The sequence below is a fragment of the Pinus tabuliformis genome, chromosome X (genome assembly GCF_031772625.1).
Source record: "Pinus tabuliformis cultivar Carrire ecotype Pingquan chromosome X, CPIR1, whole genome shotgun sequence".
In the NCBI taxonomy this organism is placed as follows: Eukaryota; Viridiplantae; Streptophyta; class Pinopsida; order Pinales; family Pinaceae; genus Pinus; species Pinus tabuliformis.
Window position 1 is genome coordinate 413,064,934 of NC_142308.1, and position 15,641 is coordinate 413,080,574.

The following is a 15,641-nucleotide window of genomic DNA, read 5'->3' on the forward strand; positions in this document are numbered from 1 at the left end:
GTATTGTCATTTCTCATAACAAAAGACATTTTGTGTGTCTTCTCTAAGTTTCTAAGTACATTTGTGAAGAAACCCTAAGTGTCATCTTTTGGTGAGGGAAGTGTCACATTTTGTTAAAGGGAATTATAACACATCCTTAAGAGGAATCTTTGGTACTAATGGGTCCCATAGATCATAGAGACATGTACTAGACTCATTCCCAAAGTTTTGTGCATTGTTTTGTTGTCTTCGTCACTTGTGTCCCAAAGTGTATATTAATTGTCAAACTTGGAGGTAAGTGTCATTTTACTGTTGTTTCAATGGGTTTATGTTTATTTTGGGTATTAAGTATTCATTTATGTGTGCTTGGTCATTTATGAGTGTTTTATCATTTTGATGTCATGTTTTGGTTTCATCTTTGCCTTACTACTCCCACGGTTAGTCAATTTTTGGAATGTTACTTGCCCGGCGAACCATCCTTCCAACTTGCCTCCATGAATTGTGCATTATGTAGTCACAATGCCCAGTTGCTACCTCATGTCCCTTAGAATTGTGCAATCTCACCTTCGAGTCAACCTCTCACTATGAACTACATAGCTTCTATCAATAGTCAATCTCACTCTCTCTTATCTGCGGAAGTGTGAAATATTGTGGCCTAGTCTTCCTTGAATTGTGCACTACACGAGTCATAATGGGAAAGCTTGCCTGACTATGTCATTATCTCCCTCAACTGCACAATTTTGTCTCTCAGTCCTTTAGCCACTGCACATTGTGTAGTCACAGTCATCATAACTTCCTCACTATATCCTAGAACTATACATTGCGTAAACTCTAAGCCTCCTCCTAGTCCTACACTCAGTCCCGGGTCCAATCAGTGAATTGCATGAAGAAGTTAGAATAGGAATTTTCCAGACTAATGTTATCTTGAAATGAGTGAATTTCATCTGTAGGTACTATATCTTGACATGAAAGGATGGTTCTCAATGAGGATGCTAAGGAGATCATGCAACAAGACACTTGTGAAGTTGCAAAGACAAGGATGATCATCGATAAAGAAGATGAGGGGACACTAGATCATGACATAAGATGGAAGATCAATATCACATTCAAGACTCCTTATCATCGATCCTTTTGGAGGAGGAGGATGAAGTACATGCAAAACTTGTCATCAAGATACAATGATGGCAGCAAGAAGAAATTCTTGTCATGAACATTCTACCATGAAGCCCATGTCATCATAGTGCTAAGTTATGGCTTGTCCAAATGTCATATTAAGATAAATATGATTCATCATGTTCCCACATCATTTGTGGATGTAATTATGTAATTTTTAAGGAAATGAGAAATGTAAAGTGTGTGGAAATTCAAAGGTCACTCATAGAATGTGAAAATTTGTGTAGAGGTCAAAGGGTCTCATGGTGAGAAGTCATAAGAAGCTCAAGAGTAATGATGGGAGTTTAAGAGTCACAAGGGAGGTGGATATTCACCTCATTTGTTATATATACACCCTCATAGCTCAAGAAAATGACTTTTCACCTCGTCTTCTCAAGCTAGGCATAGGAGAGAAGATTAGGCTTCTGAGAAGCAAGTATTTTCTTAGCATTCCTCTATTGGAATACGGGTTGTATCAATGTAATGGTGTATCTTGGAACTTTCACTCATAATTCGGAGCTCTTGGAGCCAACACACTTTTCATCCATATGTTGTGAATGATTGTGAGACTATTCTTTCATTGTTTATAGTGTATGTTTATGTTAATACGTACTAATGAAAATGAACCTTTTTTTTGGCCTTAGTATACGACTTTGAATCATGTGTCTTATTTTTTCATGATTGTGGTTTATTTTTGAACTATTTTTCAATATTAGTAATGATTTTTTCAGATTGATGTGTGTGTGTCTTTACTAGGATAGTACTATTAATTTTCTTTCAAAGACTCACTTTCTTTTCCGTTTTGTTAAATAACCGTTATACACTTTGCAATTGAATACATCACAGGGATAATTTACTTGCTTATCTCAAAAGTGGATGCATTTGATGCAAAAATATCTCATATTTTCTCTAAATCACCCCCCTTAACCCTTTAATCAAAATTATTCCCAAAATAGGTGCTTCATTCAATCCCTTTGGGATAAAATTCCCCCTTAAATTCACAGTGGATGACTTACCAACAACTAGAGACTCAACATAGTGGGAGTAGTTGGAAGAGTATGGAAAATACACATATAATAGTCCTCACTCCTTATACCTCTTCTTTCATATACAGGTGGCTGCAACCTAGAGCCTCGTTGCTTTATTAAAATTGCAATTCATAGGAGTTATGGGATTCCAAACTTCTGGGTATAAAGCCTGCTAAACTCGTGGCTCCAAGCTTTGAAAGTCTTCGACTGAGATGGTTCTAGGATGGTCCACTTTCCACTTTAGCCACTTACAGTGGAATCCTTACTCTTATCCTCCAATTGGCCCACTTTACACTTATCGACCACTTACAATGGAAACCTTCTCCAACCACCTTCCTCTTGTCGGCCCCAATAAAATGCATGGCTCCTAATTGAAATGGATTATGGGCTTTGACAGTCCAGGGAAATGGGAAAATACTCATCACCTATAGCTCTATCAACGGATGATCCCTGGTGCTTGATTCTTTTTAGAAATGCCAATTCAATAACCTTACAGGCTCCCAACCCCCCAAGCTTCAGGACAACTCTATTAAGGGTTTTGTCAATTGGTAGCTCCGATTTTTGTTAAGTGATAGACTTTGTCACAACAAAAATTGGCTAAGTATTGCTACACATTTGGGTTATAGAAAAATATATGGCTCATCTACTATGTTCCTCTTATTCCTCTCTGCCTCTTCTTTGGCATTACGTCCACTCCTCTGAGCACCTCTTCGTCAAGCCTTCTTTGCTCAAGCCATTCCCACTCTTCCTGCAACCCAACAATACATATATGTTGAGTGTGGCTATTTTTTTGCAACAAATAAGCTTGAAAAGAAAACTACATGACCATGCATAGTTAATATAAACAATAAGAGATTGCAAAAGGACTAATTTGAATAGTAATTAAGACCTCTCGCACACACCACTCTCTCCCATTTATTTTATTAAATCAAAATAATATAAATATTACATTGAATTATTTGATATAGATCAATGAATTTAGGATCTAAAAACCAATTCAAGAAAAATTAGATAAAATATAAAAAAATTCAACAATCTCCCTAATTTAAACAAATTAAATAACAATCTAAATACATATTCTCCAAACAAATAATTAATCGAGGAACCAACTCCTCTAGTAAATGATTTTGACCTCTCGTTCAATGAAAATTATGGATGTCCCTGCATCATACTCCAAATGAACAAATATTTCATGGACTCTTTTCCATGAGCTCTTCAACAAAATTTCCACTTTTATATATGAGTGTGGAACTCATCAAGGTTGCATTTTAAATTGGAAGGTTTTTCTTCTTAGCCAAGTATTCAAAATACTCTTTGTGCCTACTTTCCTAGATCAATATCTTGTCCAAAATCCTTTCAAGATGCAAAGGTTCAGCTATTGGTAACTGCTCTTCCCACTGTACTGGTTTCTGGTTTTGATCATCATTTGTTTGCTATTCTATTTTAGTCTCATACTTATATAAATCTACCACATTAAATATTGGCAAAATTCCAATTCCAGGTAGCAATTCAAGTTCATAAGCATTAGTAGAAAATTTCTTCAAGATCCTACAAGGTCTTATTTTCTTCCTTTTTTACTTGCCCTTTGATAATCTCTCCTTTCTCAAGTATGCAAGTACCAAATCTCCCACTTCAAAATTCTACTTCCTTTTATTAATATCTTCTCTTCTCTTATATTTAAGATTGTTGTCATGGAGTGTTTGTTCTCATGAAGTTTCCACTTGTATAGTTGTAGAAAACTCTTCCCCACCTGCACTTCTCTGATCTATTCTTCCTAAATTTCTAACCTCATGCACTCCTCTTGGGTTAATTCCATATACAATTTTAAAATGTCAAATGCTTCTGTTGGGAGTGTAATTGTATGCATATTCACCTTGTGATAAAATTTGGTCCGACTATTTAGGATGATCCCCAACCAAACTGCGTAGAATATTTTTGAAAATTGTATTCATTACTTCAATCTAACCATCAGTTTGTGGGTGATATGCTAAGCTGAACTACAATTTTGTGCCAAATTTCTTCCACAAGCTTCTCTATAAATGTCATAAGAACCTAGTATCTCGATTCAAAACAATAGTCTTGGGAATTCCATGTAATCTTACCACTTCTTTAAAGAACATATTAACAACATGATTAGCAACACTAGTCTTAGCACAAGGAATAAAAAAAGTCATTTTTAAAAATCTATCTACAACTAAAAAGATAAAAGCATTACCTTTTTTAGTTCTTGGAAGTCCAAAAACAGAATCCATACTCACTGAATCACAAGGCCTCTCTAGGATTGTCAATGGGGTATATAGTCCAGTGTTCTAGCTTCTTCCTTTGGCATGTTGATAGGTTTTTCATCTCTTTATAAACTTTTGCACATAATTCCTAAAAATTAGCTAATAATAATGTATTTTCAGTAGATCATAAATATTTTCCTACATGAAATGTCCTCCAAGGCCTTCACTATGTTTTTCCTTAATTAAATTATCCCTCATGGAACAATTGGGAATACACAACCAGTTGTTCTTAAATAGAAGTCCATCTAGATCATATAATCAAGCCATGGGCTTCGATTTTGAGAAGCTGGGTTCATACAAGCTTTAGAGGCTTCTTTCAAATCTACATTGTTCTTATATAATTCCCTCATAAAGTAAAATACCAACACCTAAATTTGAATTTCCCGCAGCAATAACCTCCTCCTACTCAAAGCATCTGAAATTTTATTAGAATTCCCACTGATGTGCTTCAAAACAAATGTAAAAATATGAAAGTACCTGACCCACCTAATGTGCTTTTGATTCAGTTTAGGCAATTGAATAATATATTAGAGGGCATGATTATCAATATATAAAATAAATTCCCTAGACAATAAATATTGCCTCAATTTCTTAAGATCTTGAACCAATTCATAGAATTCCATGTCATATGATGTATACTTCCTTTTGGCCTCATTTAATTTCTCATTGTAATAAGAAATTAGTTTGTACTCCTCGTTGTGTACTACTCCAATCACATCATTTCTAGCATCACTTTTCATTTGGAAAGGCTTATTAAAATTTTGAAGTGCAAGAACTATTTTTTTTGTAATCTTCTTCATTAGCATCTGGAACCCTTTCTCAGCTTCAACATAAATTGGTTTGTACTCCTGATTGTGTACTGCTCCAATCACATCATTTCTAGGATCAATTTTCATTTGGAAAGGCTTATTAAAATTTTGAAGTGCAAGAACTAGTTTTTCTATAATCTTCTTCATTAGCATATGGAATCCTTCCTCAGCTTCAACAGTCCACCGAAATGGTTGTTGATTCTTATTAGTTGTGTCCACAATTAGTGCACTCATTTTACTAAAGTTCCTAATGATTTTCCTATAAAAACATGCCAAACCATGAAATTTTTTTACTTCTAAAATATTTCTAGGAGAAGGCCATTCAACAATAGATTTTATCTTCCCTAGATCCCTCTTCAATATACAAGATCTAACTTAAAAAAGGAAGATTTATTCAAATTTATAAGTAATTTTTCCTGTTCTATTCTCTCTAACACATACCTTAAATGTCATAGATGTTCCTCCTTTCACTGATTTTAAACTAAGATGTCATCCAAGTAAACAATTACAAAGTTCCCTATAAATTCTTTCATTACAGCATTCATCAGCCTCATGAATGTACTAAGTGCATTAGTCAGTGCTAGGTGTATTAGGTGTATTTGGATGACATTCTAATATTCAGTTAGAATTGGGAAGAACACCTCCACCATATTCGACAAGTCCTCCAAATCCTGTGGCAACACAAGTTTGTGCCAAATTAGAGAAATGCACTTTTGGAATGGTCCAGGTTCAATATATGGGGTACATCATTGATGGGTGGGGTGTGCATGTGGACGTAGCCAAGATAAAATACATTCAGGGTTGGATAGCCCAAACCACTCTAATAGAGCTCCGCAACATTTTGGGTTTTCCCAACTTCTATCGCAGGTTCATGTTGGGTTATCTCATATAACTTGGCCTTTGAGTCTAGTCACCAAGCAAGGAGCGAAAGAAAATTTCTTTTGGTCTAAATCCCAACAGAAGGCGATTGTTGAGTTGAAGCATCGCCTTTGCTCTACACCAGTGCTCACATTACCATACCTACAACAACCATTTGAGATTGAGATAGATGCCTCTGACTATGCTATTGGTGCATTTCTTACTGAACAGGTGCCTCTAGTAACATATCACAGTGAGACACTTTCATACACATTTCGAAAGTATCGCACATATGATCAAGAGATGTATTCCATTGTGTAGGCTTTCTGACAATGGAAGAATTACATTTTGGAGAAGGAAACGTTCATACACACAGACCACCAACCCCTGCAATTCATACAGACACAAGGGAAGTTGCAGAACGATCGCCATCAGAAATGGTCCACATACCTGCAACAATTCCATTTGAGAATTAAGTACAAGAAGGCCAGTGCCAAGAATTTTGTAGACTGGCTCAGCCGACCACTGGTCATGGTGCTGAGCACTATGCTTGACTCTTGTGGGCACGAGACTGTGAGGTGGCCGCATCTTTACAAGAGCGATCCAAAATTCTGTAACACATACCAGGTGCTCCTGAAAGGCAAGCAAGTTCCAAATTTTCACCTCCAGGATGCATTGTTATGCTACCTAGGAGACCTATGTGTTCGTTCAAAGGAGTGTGCGGAGATGATTTGCGAGGCGCACAAAGTCGGGTCGCTAGACATTTTAGGGTAGAGAAAAAAGTGGCAGTGCTACAGAAGTATTTTTATTGGCCAAAACCTTCGACAAGATGTTGGGAATTATATCAGATCTTGCACTTCCTACGTCATTTCCAAATCGACCATCATGAAGCAATGCTTATATACACCTCTGCCTACTCCTAATCAACCTTGGTAATCGATCTCGATGGAGTACATGTCAGGCCTTACTTCTACTAAGCATGGCAATGACTCCATTTTCATAGTCGTTAACAAATTATCTAAGATGGCCATTCTGGCGGTCTGTAATAAGAGTATCGCAGTAGAATCCACTGCTAAGCTCTTCTTTGAACGAGTGTGGGTACATTTTGGGATCCCACAGTCCATTATCTTAGATCGGGACAATAGGTTCCTATGTACATTTTGGTTAAGTCTCTGGGACTCGACGTTGGATACCAAGCTCACAGAATCCACACACATGAGTTAAAAGGCTCCCCTACGTCGAACACATATATAATAAAGCTCTCCATAGCTTGAATGGCAACAACCCCTTTCAGATGGGGTTAGGATTCCAACCACTATGTCCCATTGATGTGGCCAAAACATTTGCAGCTACTCAAGTAGATTCATCTCATGTCCTGTTCGAAGCTGACAGGGCTAAAAACTTCATTGAGTGCATTCAACACATCCATTCATGAAATATTGGACAGAGCCAATGCTAAGTACAAACAGTGTCATAATCAACAACGGGTGCCACACAATTTCCAGGTGGGCGACAAAGTTTGGTTACATTTGCAGAAAGAATGCCTCATTGGGCTCCACCGTAAGCTTCGCTCACTCCGATATGGGCCTTACACCATAACTAAGACTGTAGGGGATAATTATTTCGAGTTCAACATTCCACCATTCCTGGGCCTGCGCCCAGTGTTTAATGTGGACTACCTTCGGCCATACTTTCAACCATTACTGGACACATCAGACATTACAGAACAAATCAAACCAACAAAGTTAAACCCATAATGCATGGAATAGGCCACAATTGATTGGATCATGGACACACAGATCAAGAACATTCACCAACTGAAGATCCAACTATATTGGGTTTTCAAAGGTAGCCAACTCGTGTACCAAGGCAAGTGGCTCACTAGCGACCAAGTTTGGCTGAAGTTTCCCCATCTCATGGAGACACTCAACACAATGGAGACCATTACTTCGTAAGGGGGGAGGATTGATCCGGTTGGATATTGGTGGCTACCTGCCTATTCCACTTTGACCCCTACCATTATTTCTTTTCAGTTTCCTTAATTGTAGCACAACTTACTATTTTTGGTAGTTTTTGGGTCTTAAACATGTGGAGCCATTTTGACGGACTAAAAGATGTTTTTGGAGAAAACAGAGAGATCCAGAAAGTCCTAAACTAGTTTACACATTTTTTTTTGGCCTTCTCTTCAAGTGATTCGAAATGAAGTATTATGATAGCCAAACAAAGATTGTATGCTAAATTTACAACCCAGGAAGTTGATGTACCAATTTACCTAAATAGGGCCCATAGTTTTGACACTTCATCTCCTAGGGTTAGGTTTTTAGATGTTTGGGGTTTTCCATTGTTTCTCAATAATAAATTGGCTTTTTAGCCTCATTGTAACAGAGTTCAGATGCATGTATCTGCCACATCTCTTCTTAGAGATAACCTACCATCGCCCGAGCTAGTTTATTTCCATTTATGTATGTAAGCATGCTTCAATTCTTTGATATTAATAAAATGAAGTTTTATTTCTGTTGCATCTCTATGTTTATGTGGATATCTGTATTTTTTTGCATTCCCGCATAAGTATGGACCATTTCGCGACAAATTGGACTATGTCATGCTTCATGTCTGCCAAAAAGAAGAGTTTCTCCATGTCTTCATACATCTTTGTCACTCTAGGATGTGCACAATAAAGTGCTCTACGTGACTCTTCGAGGACGGTTCTTCTTATACCCCCTTCCTTAGGGATGTACATTCTCCCTTGAAATCTCAATAGTCCATATGGCTCAAGGACATAACCCTCAAAATTTGGTTCTATCTAAGTTCCCACTCTAGAGTTATGATATAACCTTTAGATACCAACTATCTTCAAAGAGTTTTTCCAACACATGTTCCCTCAAATTAACCCTCAAGGGTACTAGGGATAAGATTCATGGCCTCCTGGTTGGTTAGTGCATCAGCCACCACATTCTCCTTTCCCTTAGTGTAGGAGATCCAAAAATCATACTCACTCATCAATTCTCTCCACCACCTTTGTCTAGCATTCAAATCCCTTTGAGTGAAGAGGTTCTTCAGGCTGTGGGTGGTTAGTTCTTAACTCAAAGCTTCTCCCAAAAAGGTAGTGTCTCCACAATTTTAAAGCTAACACCACTGCCGCTAATTCTAAGTCATGGGTAACATACGACTCTTCTTGTTTCTTCAACTTTCTGGATGCGTAAGCTATTACTCTGCCTTCTTACATCAACACTCCTCCCAATCCTTGCTTTCCGCGTAGACAATGAACTCCTTTTCCACGTCAGCCACTCAAAGGATTGGTGCACTAGTTAGTAACATCTTCAGTTTGGTGAATGCAGTGTCACATTCATATGTCCATTCATACCTAACCCTCTTTCTCTGTAATGTGGTGATAGGTTTTGCAATATTTGAAAACCCTTCCACAAATCTATGATAATAACCTACTAGCCCCATGAAGCTACATATCTCATGAGCATTTTTCAGTACTAGCCAATGCATTATGGCCTTTACCTTTTCTAGGTCAACTAAAATCCCTTCTCTTGAAATGGTGTGCCCAAGATTATGAATTTTATTGTGAAAGAATGAACATTTTGGAAATTTTCTATACAACTTATTTTCCCTTAATCAAGTCATTACAACCCTTAGGTTCTCTTCATGCTCCTTTTAATTCTTGCAATACATGAGAATATCATCCAGAAAGGCTTGCAAAAATTGGTATAAATACTTCTTGAACACACCATTCATGAGACTCATGAATATTGTTGGTGCATTTGTCAAGCCAAATGATACAACTATGAACTCTGTTGGGCCCCTATAATAATAGTGATTACCCCATTACTATTGTAGTTGCATCCCTTATTAATATTGTTATACCCCTATTATCCCCATATTTTTATTATTGTGCCCCATAGAATCCCTCTATTGTTATTTTTGTGGCTTTATATTATTATTGTTAGGTTCGTTGGGTTATATTATGACTCCTTAGACTCCTATGTATAGAAAGGAGGTTTTGTCATTTGAATCATCCAAGAATTGTTCATTTATGTAATTTAAAGGAGGTTTCCCCCTCAAAGAGGCTAAATTCTAAGGCATTTATCTATCTTTTCTATGTTTTCTTGAGCTGGTTTCATAACATTTGGTATCAGAGCTTTGGATTCTAGGGTTTCGCTGCTCCAAATAGGTCATCGTGGAATTTTCACTATAACCTTTTTTCTGCGATGTTTCAGAAGCTAAAAAAAACCCCATTTGAGAAGACATTGTGTTAAACCTTGGTTCCAAATTTCAGAGTTTTTTGCGCTATATTTGCCGAGATATGATCTGAGGAAGTTGGTCTTTTTGCAGACTCCTGAATTACATTCCAAATAGGTGACCTGGGGAAAATCATCATAACTTTCTCTCTGAGAATCGGATTTAAATTTCGTAAGAATTTATAGAAAGAGGACAGATTTTAGTTTCTTGTAGATATTTTTCAGATCCAAAAGTTGAAACAGTGACTCGTGGCATGTCGTACAAGTTTGCTATACTGAACTAGTCTATAATCAAGTCACTGTGGGAGGTTTTTCATAACTCTTCCTTGGAGAATCCAATTTGGGTCAGACTGGTGGCATTGGAAGGAGGACATAGAGGGCTACTACAGGTCACAATTTCAGAAATGGATGATTAGAAAGTACAGAGATACATCAAAGGCAATATTGAGCTCCTACAAAGTGAAAAAAGGTGTGTAGATTTTTTTAAATTTTTGCTTAAGCTTGGTTTGAAAATTTATTTTGAAGGAATTCAAAGGGAATAGTAGAGAATTATTATCAATAACTGATGCCCTGAGGAAAGAAAATGCAAACACCTAGTAAGCAACCTGAAAACTCTAGCATGACTCATGAAGAAGAGGAAGAAATGCTACATGATTTATCAAAATTACAAGAACAAGTGCAACAAATGTCACTCTCACAAAAGCTAACAGAAGCTAAGATGAATGGCGTGGAAGCTAAGATGAATGGCATGGAAGCTAAGATGGACAACTTGAAGATAGATTTGAACACAAATTTGAAGACAGGCATGGCAGATTTGAAGACAGATTTGACAAATTTTCTACAAGAAATACTTGCTAATGGTGAAAAGGTAGTAAAGGAAACTCATGATGCGAACAAAAGAAATGTTAATCATGATTTCTTAGACTCTAATGTGGGATCAAAGACCCACCATATTCCAAAACTCGATATGAGGAAGTTTGATGGCAAGGATCCGACAACATGGATATTACAAATGGAGAAATTTTTTGATCTCAATAATGTGCAAAACACATAAAAGGTACGTATTGCAACTTTATATTTGGAACCAAATCAGTTTGTATGGTGTCAATGGCTTTGCTCTCGTAAACAAATTATTACTTGGGCAATTTTTACGAAAGAATTGATAGCACATTATAAGGATACAAAAAGCAACACTTCTTTTAGCCAATTGATATGTCTCAAACAAAAGGGTTCAATAATGGAGCACATTGAGGAGTTCCAAAAATTGAACATAATGGTAAAAAATATTCCAGAGGAGCATAGGATCGATGTGTTCATAGGGACTTTAAAGGATAATATCAAACATGATGTTCACCTTTAGGAACCTGATTCATTAGAGAAGGCATTCAGGTTAGCAAGAAAAATGGAAAGCAAAATTATGGCAACGAGGAAGCATACCACTCACAACTATAAAGATGGAAGTGTGGTTGCCCCTAGTCTTCCACAACCTATAAGGATGACACCACAAAAATTGGAAGAAAAAAGAGCAAAAGGGCTTTGTTACAGTTGTGATAGCAAATACACTAAAGGTCATAAGTGTGCTGAGAAGAAATTATTCTACATAGATTGTGAAAAGGAAGAAGAAAAGGAGCAAGAAAGGTCAAAAGAAGAGGATATACTCTAGGAACAAAGCCTAGATAAAAAAGAAATGAATCTGACCATATCTTGTAATGCATTGGTGGGAATTACCACTCCTCAAACCATCAAGATAGAAGGAAAAATCAAGAAGAAAAAGGTAATAGTGTTGATTGATTCAGGAAGTACCCACAATTTTATTCATTGTAAGGTAGCAAAAGAATTTAATTACTTCTTATATCCAGCACCAGAGTGTCAAGTGATGGTTGCAAATGGAGGAACAATAAATTGCTCTGGAAAGTGCCATAATATCAAGCTATTGATGGGAGAATATGTATTGACTACCCTAATGCTTTTCATTCCAATGGGAGGTGCTGATGTTGTACTAGGAGTCCAATGGCTACAATCCTTGGGTACAATAGCGTTTAATTTTCAAGAACTTTTCATGAAATTTTACGTGGAAGGTGTTAGCGCTTGGAATTCACCTAGGCTAAGATAGACAAACTCTCAAGGCTACATCAAACCATTTCACCTCGTAGCTAGCCCTACGAGGTATGAGAAGGCTCTCTCGGGTCAGATTTGATAGATATTTCAATATGATTAGGCTGACCAATTAAGAATAAAGATCTTAGGCTAGTAAATTGATGAGGAGGATTGATTTAGGGTTTTTAATTATATGACGGGGCTTTTCTGCGCTGCATGGGCAAAATCACAGCTTGAAAAGAGAAATATAATGACTACACAGGTTATCAACTGAGGCAAGGTAGGCATGCAATTTAACACCAAATCTAGATTTTAAATGAGATGGCAAGACTGGTGAGGAGCTGACAAGGGCAAACAATAACTTTGAATCCTTGTCAAACAGAGGAAAACATTGAATATGAGCAAATTTATAGGAGGAGCATACAATACTATGAATTCCTACCTAATCACTTCATTTGCTCAAATAGATATGATTATGAGGTGAATGAAACATAACAGTTTACATATGAGACAAAGGGAAAAACTTATGCTAAATCAACATACCACATGAATCTCAGCAAACAGAGCTGTGAAATTCCATTAAATTCTCTGCCAAAAACTGTACAATGAACGCTCTGTTCCAGCACTCAGCACTCAGAAAAAATCTCTCCTTTGGCCCACTGAACCTCTCTCAAGAAGAAGGATAAAATTTGATTTGTTTTGACTCGCCCACGAGATTGAATAAAGCTCCTTTCAAAACGAATGACACAGCTACAATTTCGCACATCAATGTCTGTCCTGACCATTGCAGTTTAGATCAAAAAAATTGGAGGATCGTTTTGCATTTCCGCACTCAACTTTAATCCACTGCTTCCTTTAGTTTTCTGCCTAGAGCCAATGCCAAAGGTGGAGGCACTGCATTCCCAATTTGACGATACATGCTTTGTATATTACCGCAAAACTTGTATGTGTCTGGAAAACCTTGGAAGCGTGCACATTCTCGAACAGTGACAATACGGTCTTGCTCAGGATGAAAGCACATGCCTACTTTGCCCATAGGTTGTGGATCTATAATAGACGTAGGGAAGTTCCCTTCCCAGTCTAGTCTTCCAAACAGACCTCTCCACTGATTATGCCAATCGGCAGTGTAGGGCAAGCACCAAGGAACGAGATCAACTATTTGCCCAGTAGACAATTTAAACTTTTCCTCTGGAAGATCTCGCCAATCAGCACCTGGGCGCTTAGGGATTCGTTGGCAACGTTTGAAATTCAATTCATTCAATTCCTTGGATATATGGTCATAAAGGACAACTTCCGCACCACGAACTTGTTTCTGAAACCAAGAGTCTGAACCATTCCCATATGTTGTTTCCAACTGAACTGCACCATTACCAACAGGTGGCAAGTCACCAATTGTATCTCTCACTGTTATAGGACGAAAAGGCGCACCCAGTGCAGCATCTCTCACAGTAGCATACTGTAAACCTCCAGGCAAGGATATTTTTAGCTGTGAACTAGCAAAAACATGCATAGGTTCTGGCCATTCTGGAAGAAATTCCTCAGGCGAAGCTGCCCAAATAAATACCCTTTTACGTGATTGTGAAACCCCATAGTTTCCAGCTTGAAGAACCCCAAATCGCACCTGGTACCCCATTTCCAAGAGTGATGCCAGCATGAGACGAAATGTCTGACCTTTGTTGAAGGATAAAAAATTTCTAACATTCTCCAATAAAAGGAATCTTGGCCGAAAATAATCAGCATATGAGAGAAATGTCAATATCATCTCACATCTTACTTTGCTCCAAGCTCTTTGGTTAAATCTATTCATTCCAGAAAAAACCTGACTGGTCCACCATTAATGAAATCTACTTGTCCTGGTAAGGGAAGCTTAGAATTTTTCTCATCGGTAAGTTCTAAAGATAGCTCAACCGCCTCTTGCATTGAGATGCAGTCATCAATATCTCCTCCCTTTTCCATAATTGACCTTATTATAACGTTGCAATTCTGACAAAAAACCTCGGCCTCTGGGTGATTGAGCTTGAATGCTTCTGCTGCCACTTGATCATACTCAATGGCCCACTAGAAGCATTTTCATTACAGACCATGACTGGATATATGGGATGGGGTAGCTGGTTGTCAAATTGAACTGATGCTACTTAAAGAATAAGCTTCTGTTGATGTAAGCCTTGCAATATCTGGATCTTGATCCCTCTTGCACATGCAAAGGCTAGTTCCTGTGGAACGGAGTCTATAATAGAAAGTCCTATGAAAGGCAAACACACTGTGATCTTCTCACTTAAATCCATCCTCCAGCTGAGTATTTCACAAGTAAGCCACGGTAGAGAACTTCTGTGCCATGATAGTTGAAACCATATGAAGAAATCGCTGCCAGTTGAAGAGCTGAAGAACAAATTACATAATCTGAAAAGCAACATTAATGATTTCTTCTTCAAAACACTGTTTTGAAGAAGAATCAATCTCTGACATGAGACGGAGTCTAACATCGGCTCCATTTGGGATGGCAGCTGCAGCTTCCTGGAGGTGCCAAGAACCGTAGAACTTTGGGAGAGCAGACAGTGCCTCCATCCATTGGGCAATGGAGTCATCATCAACACAACTCTTAACTTATTTTCAAACTGAAATTGAACTCAAACTAAAAATAACTTAACAATCTTGAAGCAAACTAAAACAAGATGCTGCCCTTATGGCTGCTTATTTATTTACAAAGCTACCCTAATCTGCTGTACAAATAATAGATCAGGTAATGCTAAAATGCCATATTAACCATTCAAGTAAACCTGACAATGAAGCCACTTGAGAATGCTGCCACGAAGTCACAGATGCAGATGCTGGCAGCCCTTCATGCACATACTGACCCTGGTCACAGAAAATACAGCCTGATCTGTCAATCAACCTGAAAAATGTGTCCATGTATGCCGCAATAGGATCACGGACACCGGACTCTGTTGGCTGCCCCAACTCTGCAACACATGCTTCCAGCCGCACATTGTCAATGTATACCTCTATAGGCAAGTCTGTTATTGCTTGTTGTGAAGGAAGAAGGATTTCCAAGAACTTTTTAGGGTCTTGGAAATCATAAGATTGGATCTGCTCATCTAAATCTTGAATCTCCTTCTCGATTCTTTCAACGAGTAACTCATAGACGCTCGAATGATAATTCGGAGATTTCAAACATTGAAGGAAAAA

The 15,641-nt window shown here is 37.7% G+C and overlaps 1 pseudogene; it reads right to left on the minus strand.

Annotated features, from left to right (window-relative positions):
* Positions 1 to 13,293: 13,293 nt before the first annotated feature.
* LOC149140284 (DNA (cytosine-5)-methyltransferase 1A pseudogene) lies at positions 13,294 to 15,365 on the minus strand (annotated as a pseudogene).
* Positions 15,366 to 15,641: the final 276 nt, after the last annotated feature.